Here is a 21059-nt window from a genome sequence, read left to right on the forward strand (position 1 = left end):
GGAAGAAACAGTACATGAAGTTACCTGACGATGTAAAATCATATTAAAAATGCTATATGTTAACAAAAATAGTTGTAAAATATATTATAATAATTCAACTTTATATGTGGATTGAAAACGAAAACAATTATTGATCGCATTAAAGTATATATATCTTACTAGACATACAATGCAGATGCATACAACAAAAATACCAATTCAGGATAAATGGTAGAACATCAGCACAGTTTGAGTGTTATGCAAACGTACTTCAGTACAATAATTTCTGGTAACATTATCAGTATTGTACATCTCATCGTTCATATTCATGTATTTTAGATTGAGTGAATACAATGTAAACAAACAAGGTTTAATTATTGAAAATACATACATTTCAGAAAAACTGAACGCACGTGATTCTAGAAAAAATCAAAGCACTGAAAGTACTGGTTTGACGATGCTTTTGAAGAGGATGGATATATAGAGGATATTTGTTGGATTCGGCGGAATATCGATTTTCCCAGAATAACAGCGAAAAATATCGATATTTTCACTGTTATTTTTCAATGTTTAAAACAGTGAAATACCAGTTTATTTCACTGATATTTCTGTATAAATCACCGGAAAGCATAAAATAAATAAGCATCCATTTAAGTTAATCTACATCACCGCAATTGTGTAATTTTTATCGCTTGTCATTTATCCGCAGGTCAATAGTTAATGGTTGTGGTGCAATCGGTTTCGTTCTAGGACACTGCACTCCCTTCAATGAGATTTATTTACCTACATATCTCATATTTGAACTTACAATTCTTTTGGAAGTAATGGTCCAGACAACTGGATAAAACAGCAACAATATGCTAACCCATTATTTTTCGAGGAACATAAATGAGAATTCCTGTGCTAGCCCCCAATCACAGAATGTTGGGGTATAATAACAGTCTTTTTTTTCTCAAAAGATTGTCGTAGATTATAAGTTGAGGAATATATCATCCAAGACTACAACTTTTAGAAAGCCATTTTTTCATTTATTTTTATTGATAAACAAGGTTTTGTAACAATCTATACTATACATAGATAGCTTTAACAGCACAATGTGGCTCACCTGAAACTGATTGTTTCCTAGTGGTGTTAACTAATTTTTCATGAAGATCTAGAAAAAAAAGGCATTGTGAGTATGAACAAACTATTTGCGTCTATCCGGTCTAGTTGAGAAATGTTGATATTGATAAGGTGATGGACGCTGACAGAAAAGAGCATGAAGAGAAAACAAATGTTCGAAGAGAAAAGAGATGAAAATCGTAAATATACGTAGTCGAGTGCAATGAAAGATTGGGCTTGGAAAAGTGATTTCGTACTACCACGGTGTTTAATATACGTACATTTTTTTACATTGCACACTGAAGTTCTTTTACCAATATAATAAATCCATGATACTATCTGCGTCAAATCAAAGCAAAGAACTGCGCCATCGAGCAAATACTTACGCACTTGTAACCGGGCTGGTGGAGGTTTGCTACGAGATCCGATCTATGCCTGAAACCAAACCAGTGTCGCCAGACGTCGAAGCTATTGTAGACAAAATACTATCGCTAGAGGAGCCTATTGCAAAATTTCCGTTTGAAGTCGTATTATACAACAATATGTCGGCGTTTGAACAAACGGTCTTAACTAAAATGCTTACGGACAAGGGAGGGAACAAAAACATTTTCAGCAAGATACTTAAGAGCTTGCAAACAATTAATGCAAATACTATGAGAATGGTGTTGCTTTGGTCATTAAAAATCATGATTATTTATAATCGATATTTTCCATGAAATGTTCTGGTGCATATTAATGGTTATTTGTATAGAAATGTTTACTGTTTAAAAGTTTTTTGTCTAACTTTTTACAGAAGCGATTAATGTTCGGTAATGATAAATAAAGAAATTTATTACTTCAATCAAAAAATGTATTACATAAAAACATCGTTGATTTATATAAGTTTTTTACAAAAGTAGATGATTTACATCATGACGTTGCTTTTTATATTTTAATATAATGTCTGGTGTACATAGAGCACGCAATTTATACTGTAGCTGTTACAGCTAGACATGATCAACATTATTGGGGGAAATCTACATTAGTGACGAAGCATGGTTAGACGTACCCAGTGTTTTCGAACGTTTGCTGATTTATGCTTCATACATATATTTTCAACGATCATCCATTTTCGACTTAAATGAACATATTGATTTTTCGTAAATTTAGAAAATACATAATGTCAACGTATGAGATGGTACTGCTCAATTCGTTACTGAAAAAAATGTTGAGAATTAGCAAATATTTTAGACTTGTAATGCAAAACAAAAAAGCTGTTAAAATGTGTTTAAAATTGCGATTAAAATATTTACATATAGTGATTATTTGTCTGGTTTTGGAATCTACACCGGTGTTACATAACTTCAGTCATAATACGACGGTCAGTTTACCTATCCACACTTTGTTCTGGGCAAGCTGAACGTATATAAGCGGTTTATCGGTACAAAGTGCTCACACTTATTCCATTAAGGGAAACTGCCTTGTATCTTGGCATAAATCAGGGTATAGTGTGAATGGTATCATATATATTTATCAAACAAGAACCTAAATACGATTTGTAAGAATGCGGGATGGTTTCATTTTTCGGGTTTCCCTTTCTCTTTCTAATATAAGGCAGTGTCAACATATTAAAGGGGCCTTTTCACGTTTTGGTAAATTGACAAAATTGAAAAAAAAGTTGTTTCAGATTCGCCCATTTTCGTTTAAGTTATGATATTTGTGAGGAAACAGTAATACTGAGCATTTATCATGCTCCAAAATATCAATTATATGCAATTTTTTGACGATTTAAAAACCTGAAAATTAAAAAGTGTTGCAACGTGAAACAATTGAATAATCTAGAGAGTTCTTTTGTTGTCGTTATATTTTATGATACTACGAGGGTTTCTAATATAAAGTATAAAATACGTCTCTCATTACATGAGCACGGATGGCCGAAGTGGTAGACTTTTACTCGAGGACTCCAGGGGTCAGTGGTTCGAGCCCAATTGAGGGTTACTTTTTATTCCTTTTTTAATTGTACTCTTGTTGTTTTACTTGAGCTTTTTAGATCCAATGTTTACATGTATCAATATAAAGCATTTAATGACAAACTTCAATACATGCCAAATTTTGTGAAAAGGCCCCTTAAAAGGTCATGTATGCATTTGTATGTATTTCCTGAACAATTATATCTCAATGTAGTATATATTATATATTAGTATTAAATTAAAACATGTGGCATTACGCTCGCTTATTTCGAAACGTATAAGCTAAAGGAAATCACATTTAAATTGAGGCCATTAAAAGGAACGCTTACTTCACATGACGAGTAGTCATAAGGAAATAAACCGTCGATGCCGAATTCATATATTTGTAAGCAAAACGGGTCGAACAGTATGAAAAATACAACCGGCATTTAAATAACAGATATGCAGTGTGTAAAATTGAAATGCTACAAAGATTAAAAGGAAATTACACCGATCCAAAACTCTGAACAGAACATACTACTTTCCCTTAGTGATCTTCAAAAAACAAATGTGACAGATGGGGGCAACTGTTTTACCCTTTCGATATCAAACTCCACTCATTTGTGGAAAGCCTTGTTTTTCTGCGCTTGCAAATGTAGACAAAAGCATTTCAAGGGATGTTTACATTCGAAGATGTAGTAAATGCCGTTTGTCCGGCAAGCTAAGATATTGGTCCAATCGCTTGTTTTTAACACGGACATGTCATCTTCTGCATTTTAAACAAAACTACACCGCACACAAATTACGTTGCCGACGAAATAAGCTTATCTTGTGAGTATTTAATGTATAACCTTTCATTTTCTGTATCCCTTTATTTGCTCAATTATGAGTTCCATGTCGGGTTTGTTAGAAAAGACTTTTATGTTTTCCCTACGTCAGTCATGTCTGTCCATCAGTCTGTCCGCAAAACTGGAACTTGCTATTTCTCAACAAGAAGTGCAGTAATCATTTTTATTGTAGCAGTTTTTAAAATTTAAAAATGAAAATCTTAATAAAACGTGTTTATTTTTTTACATATTTTTATTATAAACAGTACTCTATTCATGCTCGTATAAGTGTTATGTCGTATTTATAATTATACACCTCGCGATTGTATCTAATTTTGATTGGTTAATAATTTTTGAGTTTTGTTCTTTTCTTTTTAATAATCGTTGATTGGCACCTTCTGTCTTATGTCAATAAATATTCATAAATACGCTGTACATCCAAATGTAATCATACTTATTGTTGGCACGTGTCGGTTGCAAATGATGTGTCATGGAGAAAAAAAGAGATAAAATGTAGCTTATTGCACATACAGACAATTGGAAAATTCAAACATTCAATGGACAATTAGCTATTGTAATAGCATGAATACATGGATATATCGAAACCGTTACTAGTTATAACAAAACATAACTTGTTGTATCATATAGGTAAACTTGAATGGTACATAGTCATTTAATATCGTGGACCACTAACGACATAAATGGTAGCATGTAGCCTTTTCATTGCTCTGGAATTGAACCATTACATTCGGGACTGTGTATTTAAATACATATTTATATTAAAAGCGGGATTTGATTGGACTACAGTGATATAATATCATTTAATATAAGGTCGCTGGTTGGAATCGCAATAAACTATATATCCCGCTTGTTGCATATAACGCAATAAAACGTTTGAAATTTTTTCCAGAAAATATACTTTTGAAAGAAATAATTGAGAGCAGTTTAAATATGAAAATTGAATATTTGATTTGGAAGAAGATGCTCGAAATAAGCTTGAAATAAGATGAAGTTCCAAAAAGAGATCACGTGGAACAAAACCCCATTTTCCGTATGCACATTAATCATATATTATATTTGAACTTTCGGGCCGAGAGAACGTTTCCGTATATTAAGAGTTTGATAATATATCAGTAGTGACAACAAACAGTAGTTGTATATTTTCATGTTTCTGTAGTTTATGGTATATAATAGTGCTCATATACGTATTACCGCCTTTTTTTATAGAACCTTGTTTTCCAGGTGTTATATAATTTATACAATTATGTCAGTTTCTTTATTCCAGTATCACATTGAAAAAAAATCTAGGTTTAAAGGTTTTATGCCTAGCACCATTCTATGAAGATTTTGATTTTTTAAGGTATTGATATTAGTTATTAAGTAAAGTAACGGATGTAATTAAGGTATGCTACCACAAGGACACTCAATTTCAATATACATGATGTATATACTATAATGCTTTTTTGGAAATGGATTTACTTTAATCCTATGTTTGTGGCGTTTTCTTTTCATAATTGAATTAGAATTTTTGCAGACTTTTTGCAATAAATCGACCTGCGGAAACAGTTTTCGAAAGTCTTTCAATACTTTTGACGCAAGCATGTTAACATGTGAGTAGGAGTTTTGTGTTTATTAAATGTTGTTTTGAAGACTAAAAATGTTTCTTTTAAAACTGTTACGCTTCTGTTATGGGATAAGCCTAATTGAGAAAAAATAATAACATCATACCAATAATATCCATATAAAATATGGTAATTTTATATACGCATTCGGAGATTCAATTAATCCAAACAACAACACGAACCATTCGAGCGAGTATAAGTGATCTTATTTAAGTTGACACAGAATTATGCACTTCTGTTATATCACAGTTATAGTTAATGGGCTGAGAATATAATAGAAGTATAACTAATTATTTTAATAAAGAGTATCTACTGTTAAAGGCCAATGCATGTGCAAAGTATGAGGCCCATAACTCAATCCTTAAGTTTGATGAAATATCGAACGGAAACCAATGTCACACTAAATGTCTCAGTGACATTGACATTGGAACTAGTTACCCCAATATCAATAGGGGTCATCTTCTGTCCAAGGCTAATGCACATGTGATGTCTCAAGCCAATCGGTCAATTCGTTGACGAGTTATTGATCCGAAACGATTTTCACACTTAGTGTTACAGTGACCTTGACCTTCGACCTGGTGATCCCAATTTCAATAGGGGTCATCTACTGTCCAACGCCAATTTATATGGGAAGTATAAGGCCAATCGTTGTTGATATTGATAGTTAACTACAGATTGATTATATGTGCAGAGATGATGTTATCTTTAAGAACACGCACACTATGCATTTATCGTATTTTAAAGAAATAAGAACTAATTAAGAAATAATATTTTCATATCTTAGTTTCTTGTTGAATTACCAATAATTGTGAAAAGCTGCGTTGTTATTCGGTACAAGCGACAACAACATCTTGTGATGGAAAATACATTATTAGGATTCTAACACGATCTAACTTTTAGTTTGTACTTAAATGCCTATGCATTAGAGCTTCAATTTGTTCTACCCCGTCCATGTTTCTAAAAGTGCATTCTTCCGCGCATATCAAAATCGTCAGTCTATCCCAGCTAAAAAATGGCGTCGATTTCATTCATTAAAATTGAACAAATAACATATTCTTTTAAAAGAAAAATCCAGTATGACATCATTTTTATCGATATTAGCGTGTATCAAACATGCTATTAGATACAGCTTAACAGAAAAGTTTAAATTAATGTTTATGCATTACTTTATTACTACGTGTACCATACAATAAATCGTTTTTGTGTTTCAATAATGTTTACAAGGACGGTCAGTTTAGAACGATTGTGTTAGAGCGCGTTTTTATGCATGCACATAATTGTTCAATTGCCAAAAAATTCGAGAACTATTTTCAAAACATTATGGTCCGCCAGTAAGTATTGCAAAATAATTATTAGTTTATTTCCTTCTTCGTCAGAAAATGAATCGCGTGCCATGTAAGAACGGCCAGTATAATATTAAGAAAATGTATCGTAATTGGTTATAGCTGCCAACATTTGCAAAGTGCATGTCCCAACGGCAATATTGATATGTATCTATCTGAAGAATATACAGTTAAAGGAGTTGGGTCGACCGATCTAAGCTGATCTTATATTAAACCTGTATTTAGAAGATCTTGGGAAAGGTGAAGAAGTTGCCATATGAAGATTATATTGGAATATTCGCATTGGAAAAGTGTGCCGTTCTAAAATTGAAACTCGTTTAAGATGCCTATCTTCTTCGATAAGGACTGACATAGCAGGCGTTTGTTTCCTTGCAAAGGCTATTGAATAAAAAAATGTTCCTCGACTTTCAACACGAATGCGTTTATGTACGTTCTATATTTTATTCTTATATTCGTGTTCATATTGTTTTGTTCGCAATCAGTATTTTTCTGTTCAAACATAAGATACTGTGCAAGGATTTCAAAAAGAAGATCTGAGGCGATCTTTATAATAATTAGGAAATCACAAATGGTCATATAGCGAAATGATTTTAAACATGAAACTATATAGACTTCGTTCTGGACAACGCATACATATAAAATCGCAAAGATTTGGACTGGAAATACATGTTCAACGTTAAGACCATGTCAGACATTGTTATGTGAAATTCATCAAGTTTTGACTTTTTTCTTAGGGTGTTACGAACAATAATACCTATTTTGACGTTTTTTTTAATTAGTCACCTACAGAAAACAGAATCAATATAGTAGGTTCAGATTCAAAGTTTTTAATACTTACTAAGCCTATTACAAAGTATTCTTATAATTAAAATATGAACACAAATTTTGTATTGCAAATATCATTGCTCACTTAACTATGATAATGTTACAAAGAGTGTCACCTTAAACACACATGTGCGATCTGGTTAATGTCCTGATAGTTAAACGCCTGTGACAAAAAAAAATCTGAAATAAGGGGAGATGAGCTTTTTAATGAGACTTGCGCAATAGAATGCCATACTACAGGTTCGTTAGTATATAAGCACAGTATTTCAAGTGAATAGAATCGACGAGAACGTGACAAAATCATTTCATTTAGCTTTGAGCACGTTACTATGAAGCGTATGCCAACAATAAATACTAATGCCTTTTTGGAAATATATAAAGTATAAGGTTCTTTAAACATGCTTTTAGATCCAGGCTTTGAAAAGAAATATCTGCTACACGATGTAGTAGGAGGCTTTCGAATTCGTCACAGAGTTTTTGGACTTTTTTCTAAGTTTGATAAAATTACGATTTTAACAAGTATAGTTTATATAGATTCCACAAAAGAATGTATATATTCTGTTCAAACAAACGAGATGTGCCTGACTAGGTACAATGAAAAAAAGACCCATTAATGGATAATTATTATTCGAAATCGGGAATGTAACACAGCTATTGTAACGGTTTTCCTCGACAAAGTTGATAAAACGTGTAGTGCTATTTATAATTCGCTCATCCAAATTAAAGCCTGTGCGGTACAGTGGTGATGCATTAGCTTTTGTTGCAAGAGGTCACGGGTTTGAATTCCCGGGCCGGAAATATATTGAATTCATGTTTTTATTTCTATTACGCACAGTTAAGACTATTCAAAACAGTTAAGGTCTGATATTAAATATATTTGATGACATTGTTTGATACATGAAAATATGTATACAAGTCATTTACACACAATAATTCATGAAAATTATACGTGAAAATGTCAGAATTTTGTTAAGCCAGTATGTTATTTTAACACCACGCCCTCATGAAGGACTTAGCAATCAGTATGTTACCAATATGCATAAAACAAAACGCCACTATTTAAAATACGCCACAGTATTAGAATGCCACAATACCGTTCCGACACATTACTAAAACGTCACAATACTGTAACGTCTCAATTCCAGTATACCACAAAACTAGAACATCACTCTACTATAACCTCACAATACATGAACGTCATTATACTAGAACGTCAAAATATGGGACCTTCATAATGCCATTACGTCGTAATATCAGTACGTCACAATACAAGAACCTCAATTTATCAGAACATACATACAATAACTTTACAAAACCAGGACGTCTGAGTAATAGAACGTCAAAGTACTATAAAACTACAACCACAAGAACGTCTTATTACTTTTGTTCATTTTACGCCATTTATGTCAGAGGTTTCAGTTCCTCCACTATATTCAGTCACAAATGGACACATAGTGTGAATATCGTGTGAGATGGAATATTTTTTAACGAAGCGTATATACTTTTGAATTATATGTGTCGCGGAAGAGAATGTTTATGAACGATTAAAATAGTCAACTATTTGCTGCTTCTTAATAACGTGGTATTTTGCGCAGCACAGTTCATTCGCATTATGAGGCTAGTAATAGATAAGGGAAATTAAAACTACTACTGATCAAACAGGGATATGGAGAGTCCAATACACTATCACACTGTTGCGCAACCTCGTCCAAATTGCTTGCTAGTACAGCGGGGTTACATCTGATATGTCTGGGAAACGTTATTTTGTTCTCAACAGGTTGCGGCGATTTCTCCTGTATTCTCAATTGCACTTGTGATAACAACGCAATAGAATAAGGTAACGTTTGTTTATATTCACAGTTCTCAATTTATAAAACGTTGAACATGAGTTCACCAATAACTACAGGTATACTATAGACAACTACACAAATGCTTTATAATCGCTAAACCGATATTTAAAAAAAAATACTTATTATAACCTTAAATATCTTTTCAAAAGATATTCGGCGTAAATGCTGACTTCAAAAATGAAGCTTGAAAATGTACGTTTCTAAATAATTGATTTAAAAACAAAAGTTTAACTATTTTGTTTTTATTTCAAAATTTTGCATATTCACCGCATGAGTTTATTTTTTCACCATCGAAATATATCGTTATTAATATTTTTATTAAAAACACGTAGTTTTCTGTCTTCACCATCGAAATATATCGTATTAGTATATGCTTTAAGCGCAGTTTTCTTTCTTCACCAGTGGAATATATCGTGTATTAATATTTGATTAATACGCAGTTTTCTTTCTTCACCATAAAAAAATATCATATAGTAATATTTAATAAAAACGCAGTATTCTTTCGACACATTCAAATCATACGTTCATAGCCGCGTCATGCGAAAATGGTTCCTATGGCGTTCCGGTCAGAGAAGCTCAAGCCCAGCCTGCGCATTTGCGCAGTCTGCTCAGAGGCGATACTGTCCGCTATAAAATACGCAAGTATTTTATGGTCTTATTATGTATCTCCTTAGCAGACTGCAAGATTCGCAAGCTGAGTTAGCTATAGCTATGATAAGCGCATGTGGCATAAGACCCATTTTAGCATGACGCGGCTCTTTAAAAATTTCATGGCACATTTTGACACAATGCTTTTCGATATTAAATTGAATTCAAAATAGCAAATATAGCAAACTGATAAATTAGTGTATCCTTTCAGGCGTTCTGGAACGATTTCCAGACTTGCTGACCGAATGCGACATAAGTTATCTCTATAACATAAATAGGATGATAAACAGTGCACACACATCTCGACCTGTGCGCTTAGACACACCCTTTATAAATTTGAATGGGTTGTGTTTATTTCAAACTTGCGATAAAAAAAGCTTTAGTCTATTTTAGAAAAATGAGTTGCGTCTAAGATTATGCAATAGCCAACAACTTTAGTGCCTTCAGCGCTTTGATTATATTTATGTGTCGTTTTATTTCTTTGTATTATTTTATTAACGACAATTGAAATTGTGTTGTAGACTGGCGCCCGTGATGTTCATTAAAACGAAGTAAAAATTAAACATGAAAACATTTGCAGTGAACGTTTTGCATTCAGTATTGTTTCATATTTCATGTTTCGTTTTGTGATTATTAACTTTCACTGATTAAAATTGTGTGTTATAAAATGGCGCCTAAAATGTTTATTATATCGATCTAACGGTAAAATGGTTACAACGGAATTGAACTTTTTGCATTAAGTCTTGTTTCATTTGTATTTGTCGTTTTTTATTTATTCCATGGGGCTGAAGAGCGTTGAGTCGCTATAACCAGTATGTTTCTCGAAGTGTTCGTTTTTCGTCTGACCAATTTTTATTTGCTTCAATGCAGCAAAGGACAATGTTATCAAACGTGGGATCAGGTTCGCTAAAATGTTCTGCAACGGGGGATCTGTTAAATGTACGTGTTTTCCAATCAGACCTATCCAAACTTATGCGTTTGGTCAGAGTAATTTTTGTCTCACCAACATGTTGTTTGTTGCACACATTACACGTAATGATATACACGGTATTTGCTGTTTTGCAGCTATGGGTAGCCTTGCTTGACGTTATGGCGTCTGATATACTCTTGAATGTCTGTGTTGGTTGCATAATCGTGCATGTTTGGCAACGAACAATGTTTCATGGGACCGACTCACCTTGGGCATTTTTCACAGTTTCGGGTGTAATTTTGGCACGCACAAGTATGTCCCTGAGACTTTTCTGCCTTCGGAACGCTATAACGAGCTTTTCATGTAATATATTTTTGTAGTTTTGTATAATACATCATTTTGGAATAATGGTTGTCAATATTTGCAGTAATGTTTGGCAACTCAAGGTGGTAACTGACCACAAACGGAACTATTGAATTCGTGACCTTTGTTTTGCAATTCCTCCCTATGCAGTGACCTTGCTTTAGCTATAACCTGGGAAACAATATCAACGCTGTATTCCCGCTTTTGAAGGTATTGAGCTAGCTCGTTTGATCTGAAATTAATTTTTGGGTGCATATGCGGATTACTAAACTGAAAAGAATATTTCTGCAGAAATGCCGTGGGTGGCAGCTGGATGGAAGAAGGTACTGATGACTATCCGTTCGTTTATAATAAAGGTTAGTCACAAGGTTTTCCCCTTCAATTTGCGAGACAGTATCACGAAATACGTGTTGTTCATTGGATACTTCACTGGTAAACTTAATATAGTTGTGAAAAGTATTAGCCTGTTTAAGGAAATTATTTAATATTTCATGACCATGGCACCACTGCATGTCAATATAATCGATGAAACGCTTCCAAATATAAGGTTTCAAATCAACCAATTTTAGGAGTTGTCCCTCAAGATGTCCCATGAACATGTTCGGGTATGATGGTGCCATTTTTGTTCCCATAGCAGTGCCTAGGATTTGAAGGTAATGAATGTCGTTAAACTCAAGGTCGTTACATTTCAAAATTAATGTTAGCAATTCAACTAAAGTGTCCGTTGGGGATCTTTTGTGTCTCTTGTTTCCCATGCAGCTCTACATGCTTCGATTCCGTCTTCATTTGGTATGTTTGTGTAAAGGGATACAACATCCATGAAAACTAGTAGTGTCGTTTGCAATTGTTGTTATGATACCTTTAAGGTAGTCCGTAGTGTCCTGAACGTAAGAGGGTAGGTTTTTAACTAGAGGTCTAAGGTGGTAATCAATAAATTCTGAAATATGTTCAGTTTGGTGGCTATTCGCTGACACAATGGGTCGTCCAGGTTTACCAGGTTTGTGTATTTTGGTTATAGGTAGAAGCAACCAGCTTCAGGGTTCTAAGGTAGGAGGTAATCACAATTTTCGTAACTAATGTGTCAGGAATCTAACATGTTTTTAAGTTGATTATTAACTTAAATTTGAAATTCTTGGATTGGATCGTGTTCAAGGCGTTTGTGAAACGTAGTGTCGCCGAGCTGTTGTTCGGCTTCTGATATGTAGTTCTCTCTTTCCATAGTAATAACTGCGGGCCCCTTGCCAGTCGGTTTAATGACAATGTTGCTAATGCTTTTCGGTGAGCGATGTTCTTGTTTTTCGTGTTTTGTAAGGTTAAGTTTTGCTTTTTTAATTGATTGGTTTGTTGCGATGTAAGCCTCGACATTGTACATGAACGTTTCAAGAGGAACTGATTGTTGTGGTGGTTCCCATGAGCTTTTAAGTTTAAACATAGGGTACTTTCCTTCACTGTCTATGTATGAACCAGTTTCAATTGTGTTTGAGCAGACACGTGTTTGTCGGTTAGGTCCAGGGTTGGCACCAATCGACCGCCCCCGGTTTTAACCGGTGGTTTTTACCGGTTAAAACCGCCCCGGTCAATACTCCCGAAGTGGTCATTACTGGTCAATACTGGTCGATTGAACTTTACCCCCAATTTTAATTTATATTCCATGCCTAATTAAACAATATTGATAATATAAATTAAACAGACATGTTGCCAATAATGTCTTAAGCTATTAATACCCACTATTTTATACCTGTTCATGCAATTTGTAGGCCAATCTCTCAAAATTTTGCAAATAAGTCAAAGTTGGTCAATTGGATTTTTCTGGTCGATTGAACTTTTTTTCAATTCTAATGAATTATGATGCTCAGATAATTCTGTGCTTGATTCAACAAGAACCTGTAAATTACTGTGTATGCGTTGTTCCTCATACCCCACTGTCCCCACAGTCTTCTAACAGTCTTCTCACCTATACAGGTTGGGGCACCCAAAACTGATAATAGGGCCTTAAATGGCACCTTTTTGACACAATCCTTACTTGTCACGTATTCTTGCATTGATTTCTTTAAATACTTTTTAAACAAAATAGTGTAAAAAACTTTTTTTTTATTGATATAAGAATATAAAAACATAATAAGAAATAATTATTAAAAGAAAAAAATAATTGAAAAGAAGAGTAGACCCACAATTGGAAAACATTATTTGTTGGCAAAATCAAGAACTTTGATTGTTTATTCATTTGAATACCAATTGAACTTTTTAATATGAAAGGGAAAAAAACCTCTTAATACAGAAAGGAAACAAGTTAGAAGTAACTATTAAATTAATAGCAAGTACAATGTAATCTTCTTTTGTGTGAGTGATATGAAATAGCCGAAGGGCAGATTTGCTTAATTGTCAATATCAGAGACATAACACTGCATGCATTTTATTACCAACTAAGAGGCCAGATTTATAACCCTAGAATACACAAGAGTTCTGTTTGTCCATCTGCTTATCAAATAGATATATCAATAGATAAGTGAAATGCAATGGTACCTACAATAGTACTTTAGTAACAGATGTGATACACTGAGATAAAGATATTGCCTTAGTCCTTATGTATTTGAGGCTCTTTCCATAAATAATAAAGAAGTAACTTTTTACAGCTTTAAAGATTTTTTTTACAAAAAAATAACTCAGCAAAAAGTTTATCAATTACAGAATAATTATTGATTTAATATAAAATGGCTCCTTTGTAATGTTTAAATGCTACAATTTTCAATCGACCAGTATTGACCAGTAAAGACCAGTAATGACCAGTATTGACCGGTTTTAACCGGGTATTGACCGCCGGCCCGGTCAATACTCAATTGACCGGTCAATATGCCAACCCTGGTTAGGTCTGTCCGTTTCCGATTCGGATGTTTCAACAGGTGAATCCTGTCGGACCGAAAGGTTGTCGTATACTTGCTCTGGTTTAGAAAAGTGTGCACATTACAGATTGCTCCTGGATTGATTATTTCTCAAATTGTCTCCACGTACTGTATATCGTTAAGTGAATGCGTTAACAACTGGCGAAGATTTGCATTCAGAAACGTTAATATGTAATATTATCATTATCGATGTACTGCGAGCTATTTATTTTAAAAAATAAGCATTTTTTACTTGAGTATTTCATGTATTCTTTACACATTTAAAATGATTTTAAGGAGCCTAACTACTGAAAAAAAAGTTTAAATTAAATTAAATTTTTTATTAAAAACAAAGGTTTACATTGTATGTGCATTTTGGTTCCGAAAGCTACGAATAAACACTTATTTAATTATTTGAAATGAATGGTTAATTCTTTGAATCTCTCATTAGCACATAGTGCTGCTTAATATTGTACACATAGTACACATAGCAGAAATCAGTGACGTAGTTGTGTTTCTCTACAATCGATAAATCTAATGATTAACAGCGTGAATTCAGGTTTCGCATTTCGCTCAATAGAAATTGTTGAACAGCCGTCGGTGTTTAAACATAAACCAGTACATCATTTGTTATGCTGTTTGGAACGTTATTGAATGAGCTGCATAACTTAATTGCGCATACGGAATCGTTGGGATATCATATGTTTTGAAATGTTGTACTGAAAGCACAAAGTTTAATAATACACGTATTTGTATTGTCTGTTTAGCCTTTTGATTATTCAATTAAAAATAATTTCGTGATTTGAAAGCTATAAACGGACTTTATCATGACGATATCATTACAGTCAGAATAAGCGAAACAATCCTGACATGTACTATTTGCACGGATACTTTCGTCAGACCATGTAAACACAACATTTGTAAAGACTGGCTGCTAACATATTCATGGAAAATATGTGTTCAGTCAGAAAGTGTTTCCGTAGAAACATTTCCATGTCCTTTGTGTCGTCAGAAATGTAAAATGTAAATTCGGCAAAATTGGAGAACAAATTACAGAATACAAAGTATTGAAGCGCTTTCCAGAAAACAGACTTATAAATGAGTTACTAGAGGGACGTAAATCGTTAAAAAATGTGGGCGATGAAGATACAGGTGAGACGCAATATTCCGAAATAAAAAGGTTTCTACAAAGCCGTTGCATGCGGTATTATAAGTTTCTAGAGATAATAAATGGACTTTGTGTAACTTATCCGCGTTTGCATTTTGAAATGTGGATGTTTGAACATGTGAGATTTAGTCGTGAAAGTATAAATTTAGTGCTGAAAGGTATTCTATATTTATGAGATATTATACGAAATAATGTTGAAGAGTACGAAGAAAACGATGATGACGTTTCTCAATTTGTTCGAAATATTGATGAGCTAGAGGATAATCTTATTTGTCCTAAAATCGACGGAACAAGATATCTGTTGTTACTAAAGAGACGTTATCCTTTGATGTTGACACAGAGAAAGAGGCAAGCATCAAAGTAAATGAAACAGAAATCATCACCCACAAGGCTTCGTTTGAAATATTGAGATATTTTGAGGAATATTCGTCTATAATGTGTGTGTTTGAATTCGTAAAATCATGTGTTTTATTTGTTTTAATAGGTATATAAGAGTGTAGTTTTGTGAACACGGTATGATAACATATTTGAGCTACATAAAACAATGATTACGAAACTTATAGAAACAGTATGACTTTGAACATTCTCGTTGTTTTGGGCGTAAAGAATGAGTTGTTATATAGCCTTGATTGGTGGGATATACCTAAAAGATAATATGTTGGTGACCTTCGAATTTACAAAAATACAAAGATCGTCACGAAGAGATATACATTCAAATTATAATAATCTTCAGACAAATTATATTATAAAATATAATGGCGCATTGTTAAGATAATATTATGAAGTAGAGTGATACTATTATTAGGTAATGAACATTCACACATTACGATAATGTATGTTGAAAAAATGTAAAAGATTTACACATTAAGTATCACTTAATACTTTTTGTGTTTACTTGGCAAGTAGAAATGTAACACAGAAAATGCAAGCCCAAACGTATTTTATGCAGCTATAATTAAATAGATTCAGTCCTGGTGTGCATACGTATATACGTTTGTTCGAATTCCTATCCGTATTTCTTTTTTAATCAAACTCATTTTCAATTTACTCTACATGCACGAGGACAAAACGTCAAAGAGCAATATGGAATGAAATAATAAAATGTTCATCACAACTATTGTATTGCACATACAAATCGGAACACTTGGACCAAATTCATATAAACACAAAGCGGAGACCACTGTAACAATTAAAAAGTGATGAGCGTATGTAAGTGTTTCATGTTGTAGACACTGTCTGCAGCAAAATTGTATCACGATGAACACATTTCAGATATATTTGTAGAAATTTTTAACACCAGTATAGTATATGTCGCGTGCAAATACGTTTTCTGTGCAAATTATAAAACAATAAAATTATCACATTGTGTAATATAATATGATTGCCATTGTAAAGAATTAGTGTATATAGTCTTAAACATATTAGGTCTGTATGTTCAACACTGCAATATACATTTTGCATTGATAGAATATGGTACTTCTACGAGGTAAAACGAAAATAATAAGAAATATATATAGTTATGTTGTAGTTATTATAACGCATGCATGTCTTTGTCCAAGTTCTTGTTTTGTTTGTCGATGGTTTTTCTTTCGAGCCTGGAATTGATCTTAGTATGGTTGCGTTAAATTTGAATACATATGTCGGAAATAATATACTTTAAAATACTTTATTTTTAAAGCACCGTCGAAAGTAGATTTTTAGCTGCGTAATCAGTTACCACCGCATTATGTAATGACTTCTTACATTTCTATAGTTTATTCGTAACCATCGAAAGTGCAAACCTTGGACGTTATCGTTAATTATTTCTCCAATAATAGTCGTGGAATGTTAAATTGTCAAAATCAACAAATCAATATATCGGAAATCGAACAAATTTAAAGCTGATTCTTGGAAATTAATAATCTTGTTTGCATAGTAAACTATTCTGCAATTATCTTGTGGTTTAAGTAGGATAATTGAGCTGGTTTTCGATAACGCATATAAACCTTCATCGAACTTAAATTTTGAATTCATTTACTAGTATGTGTATCCTGATGATTATTTTTAACTATAATAGCATGGTAACAATCGAAGGCGACAATAATTCAGTTAACACAACAGCGAATCAGTTCTTGCCTGTAAAATATGTATGGAAACGTTTGACAGTCCTCGAATGTTGCCTTGTCGACATAACCTGCAAAGCAGTGTGTCTTAATTCGCTGGCCCGGAAACATTGCATAGAACCAAAAAGAAGTAAGGTTAAGGTAAACTCATTTCCGTGTCCATCTTGTCGACGTGAGTGAATTTTTGGTAAATCCGGCAAGGTGATTACAGAAGACATTCTTCTTGAACGTGTCCCGGAAAACAAACTTTTGAGACAGCTACACGAAGTTTGTCTGGCTGAGAAGAAAAAAACACCTTGATGCGGTAAGGCAAATTTGTGAACTGAAGGTACTCACAACAAAACAGAGTAAGGCGTTTTCATTTTTCTGGAGGAGATTTTTACTGTATGTGCGATTCCTTAAATTGATTGTAGAATTCTGTGAATTAAATACTTCATATAAGCTTACCAGAACTAATTATTTAAATACACATCGCACATGTAGGTTCATATGATGTTGCTTAGTCGGATGGAATTGTGTAAGATAATACATGGGAGGTCCGTCAAAAACATGCAACGAAGTTGGAAGATTTAGAGGAGCATATTAAAGCAATAGAAACCCTCGAGCGAAGAATAAAAGAGTTTTCCATGTAAATTATCTTTATAAACACTATGCGGGCAAAGACTTAAAGAAACTAGACAGAGCATTTATTAACTTTTTGAGATGTATATTTCATTTTTTCTTGAATTCTTGAAACAACTCGCGGATGTTATTTTACATTTTATTGTTTTGTAATTACATTTGCAACTTTTGCTATATCAGCCTTCGACGAATGCTATAGCACATCGACGTTTTCGTTTGAAGTAGAACAACATTATGATTTCAGATTGTGTATTTATTCGATTGAAATAGACGACACAATGTGCTCACAAGACGAATACAAATATTGATGCACAGCGATTTATGTCAGTGGCCTGTTTGTATTTAGGAAGGTATTTATTTTCAAATATATATACAGTTGCTACGTCTTAAATGACATAGTTTCAGGAAAAAAATGCTAGTGAATCAAAACATTTAATTTCTGTATGCGTCTGTACGGGTCAAATGCGTTTGTGTCTGTATAATGTTATGCATATATTAAATAAGCATCTACTATAGCATAATCTGCAAGTTGAACGATTTTAAAGGACGTTATTAAATAAAAACAAATAGGCCTAACATATAAACTAACAAATCAATTTGTATTATATATCGGTGAATATAAGCTACTTAATAAGTCGTAATAGTTACTCCCTTTACAAAATCGCAAATCGAAATAAAATGTAAACTGCGATAAATGCGACCCGTGTGCAGTAAAGCTGAACGATTGACGTCAAAGCTGTATCATGTTTGCAAACAGTCAGCCAAATATAGCAATAAAAACATATACTTCCTTTCGCAATGAAACATATACATTTAGTGCATCGTTTGCTGTCTACTCATTAACGCAAGTTATTCATACTTAAAGGTGGGCATGTTAAATTTGCATTGGATCATGTATGCATATTGCTAAGTAAGTAACAATTTCAAGTTTGCTTACACGAAAGACTATTCCTAACATTTTCGTTCGTTTAAGGTACACAACTACTTTAACGTGTATTGAGCCTGCATTATTCAAACAGATTGCCACAACTTATAGGAGAGGACTAAAGAGTAAATGTAAACGTCACTAGTACAGTCAAGTACATTCCAGATGTCAATTTGGGCATTAATTTTACTCAAACTTCATCATGGATAGAACACTTTCGAAATAGTATTTACCATATGTTGCGTTCTTAAAAGAAAATCTATATGCTCAAACTATGATAATGGTATGGATTGTGCCGATTGCATGTTCACATTCACACGGCAATGACACATCTTCCACTCTATTTAGGGGTCATGTTCTCCGTAATGAATGTAGCCTAAGCTCGAATGTCATGGTTAATCTTATTAAACAATAATTAAAAATAATACATATTTGATGCATTGTTGACAACTTGTTTGCCGAGAGGTTGTATGACAGTTTTGATATTCTTGTGTTTATGTTCATGTGCATGCCTTATGGGATCTACCTTGCAATTAGAGCATTGTGTTAATAGATTAAGTAGCTCTGTAGCTCTCGAGAGACATCCATAGTACTTACTTCCAATGAAATGAAAAAGAGCATACTTAAGACTTTTGACATTTATGCTTGGATAAATAGCCGGAACGGGGCCGGATAGGGCCGGATTGTTCACGGCCATCAAACCGGATGACACTGAGATACGGTCCGCATGCCTCTCTGCTATCAGTGAGTGGTGACAAACCTTGATTCTTTTCTTCAATTAATATTTTTGAAAATTCTGTATTCAAACCTTACACCATACCTGGTTCTACTTTTGGGCAGCTAAACATGTCTCTTGTTTTTGTATATAAGACGCGTGTCATTGAGTGAATATTTTTAGTTTCATCCACGGATAATGTGTGATGGTATTTATGCTTACATTTTGGATTTCCCTCAACACATGTAAGAACAATAAACAATTCAAATTCGTTTAATCCGTCGCAGACGATGAAAAGATATATCGTACTAGATTAGGATTACGAGCACATTAGCCATATTAAGCAAACAATTGTCTTACAAAACAATGAACGCCACATCTGTGTTAAAGAACAGAAATGTATATGTACCCTTAAAACGCATTTAGTTGAAACACGCAGTATGTATGCAGGTAGTCATAGGCACACAAAAATAAAGTCACCTTTAAAACATTTCATACGGCTCATTATCGTTGTTTACTGTTACCGCATAAACCAGGACGTGCAAAGTTGGGGGTGGGTATGTGGTTACACAATTCAATGGATTGAGCCGAACAAGAGCTCTGATTACTTGCGACATATTAGAAATCTGTTTAAAATATTGAAAACATTGAGTTTCTGTTCAGCCTGCGTAAAGATTGGGAAATATATTGGGTTGACACGTTCAATGTTCTAACTTGACAAAGGCTTATGGGTGTTAGACAATTTAATAATTGATTTGTGGATGCTGACTAATAGCATGGCATCAAACGTTGATAACGATGTTTTAGTGACAATCAGTGGTTCATACCTTGATTGCCAAATCTGCATGGACAGATTCGACAGTCCCCGGATTTTACAATGCCAGCATAACCTCTGCAAAGTGTGTCTCCATGCGTTGGCATGGAAACATTGTTTAAAGCCTGGAAGTAACGTTGTCCAGAAGTCTTCGTTTCCATGTCCATCTTGTCGAAGGGAGTGCAAACTCGGAAAAGCCGGGGAGATGATGACCAATGACAAATTACTAAAGCGCTTTCCAGAAAATAGACTCTTGAGATTGCTGAGGGAAGGAAAAGTCAACTCAACACCATTGAACACAGATGAAAAAATAATTGGCGAGAAAACTACGCCTTGTAAGAGAAATGTTATTATTGAAAAAGTGATGGACGCTGACAGACAAGTGAATGAGGAGAAAAACATATTTGAAAAGAAAAGAGTTAAAAATCGGCAAAATACG

Source organism: Dreissena polymorpha, chromosome 2, assembly GCF_020536995.1.
Source record: "Dreissena polymorpha isolate Duluth1 chromosome 2, UMN_Dpol_1.0, whole genome shotgun sequence".
Lineage (NCBI taxonomy): Eukaryota > Metazoa > Mollusca > Bivalvia > Myida > Dreissenidae > Dreissena > Dreissena polymorpha.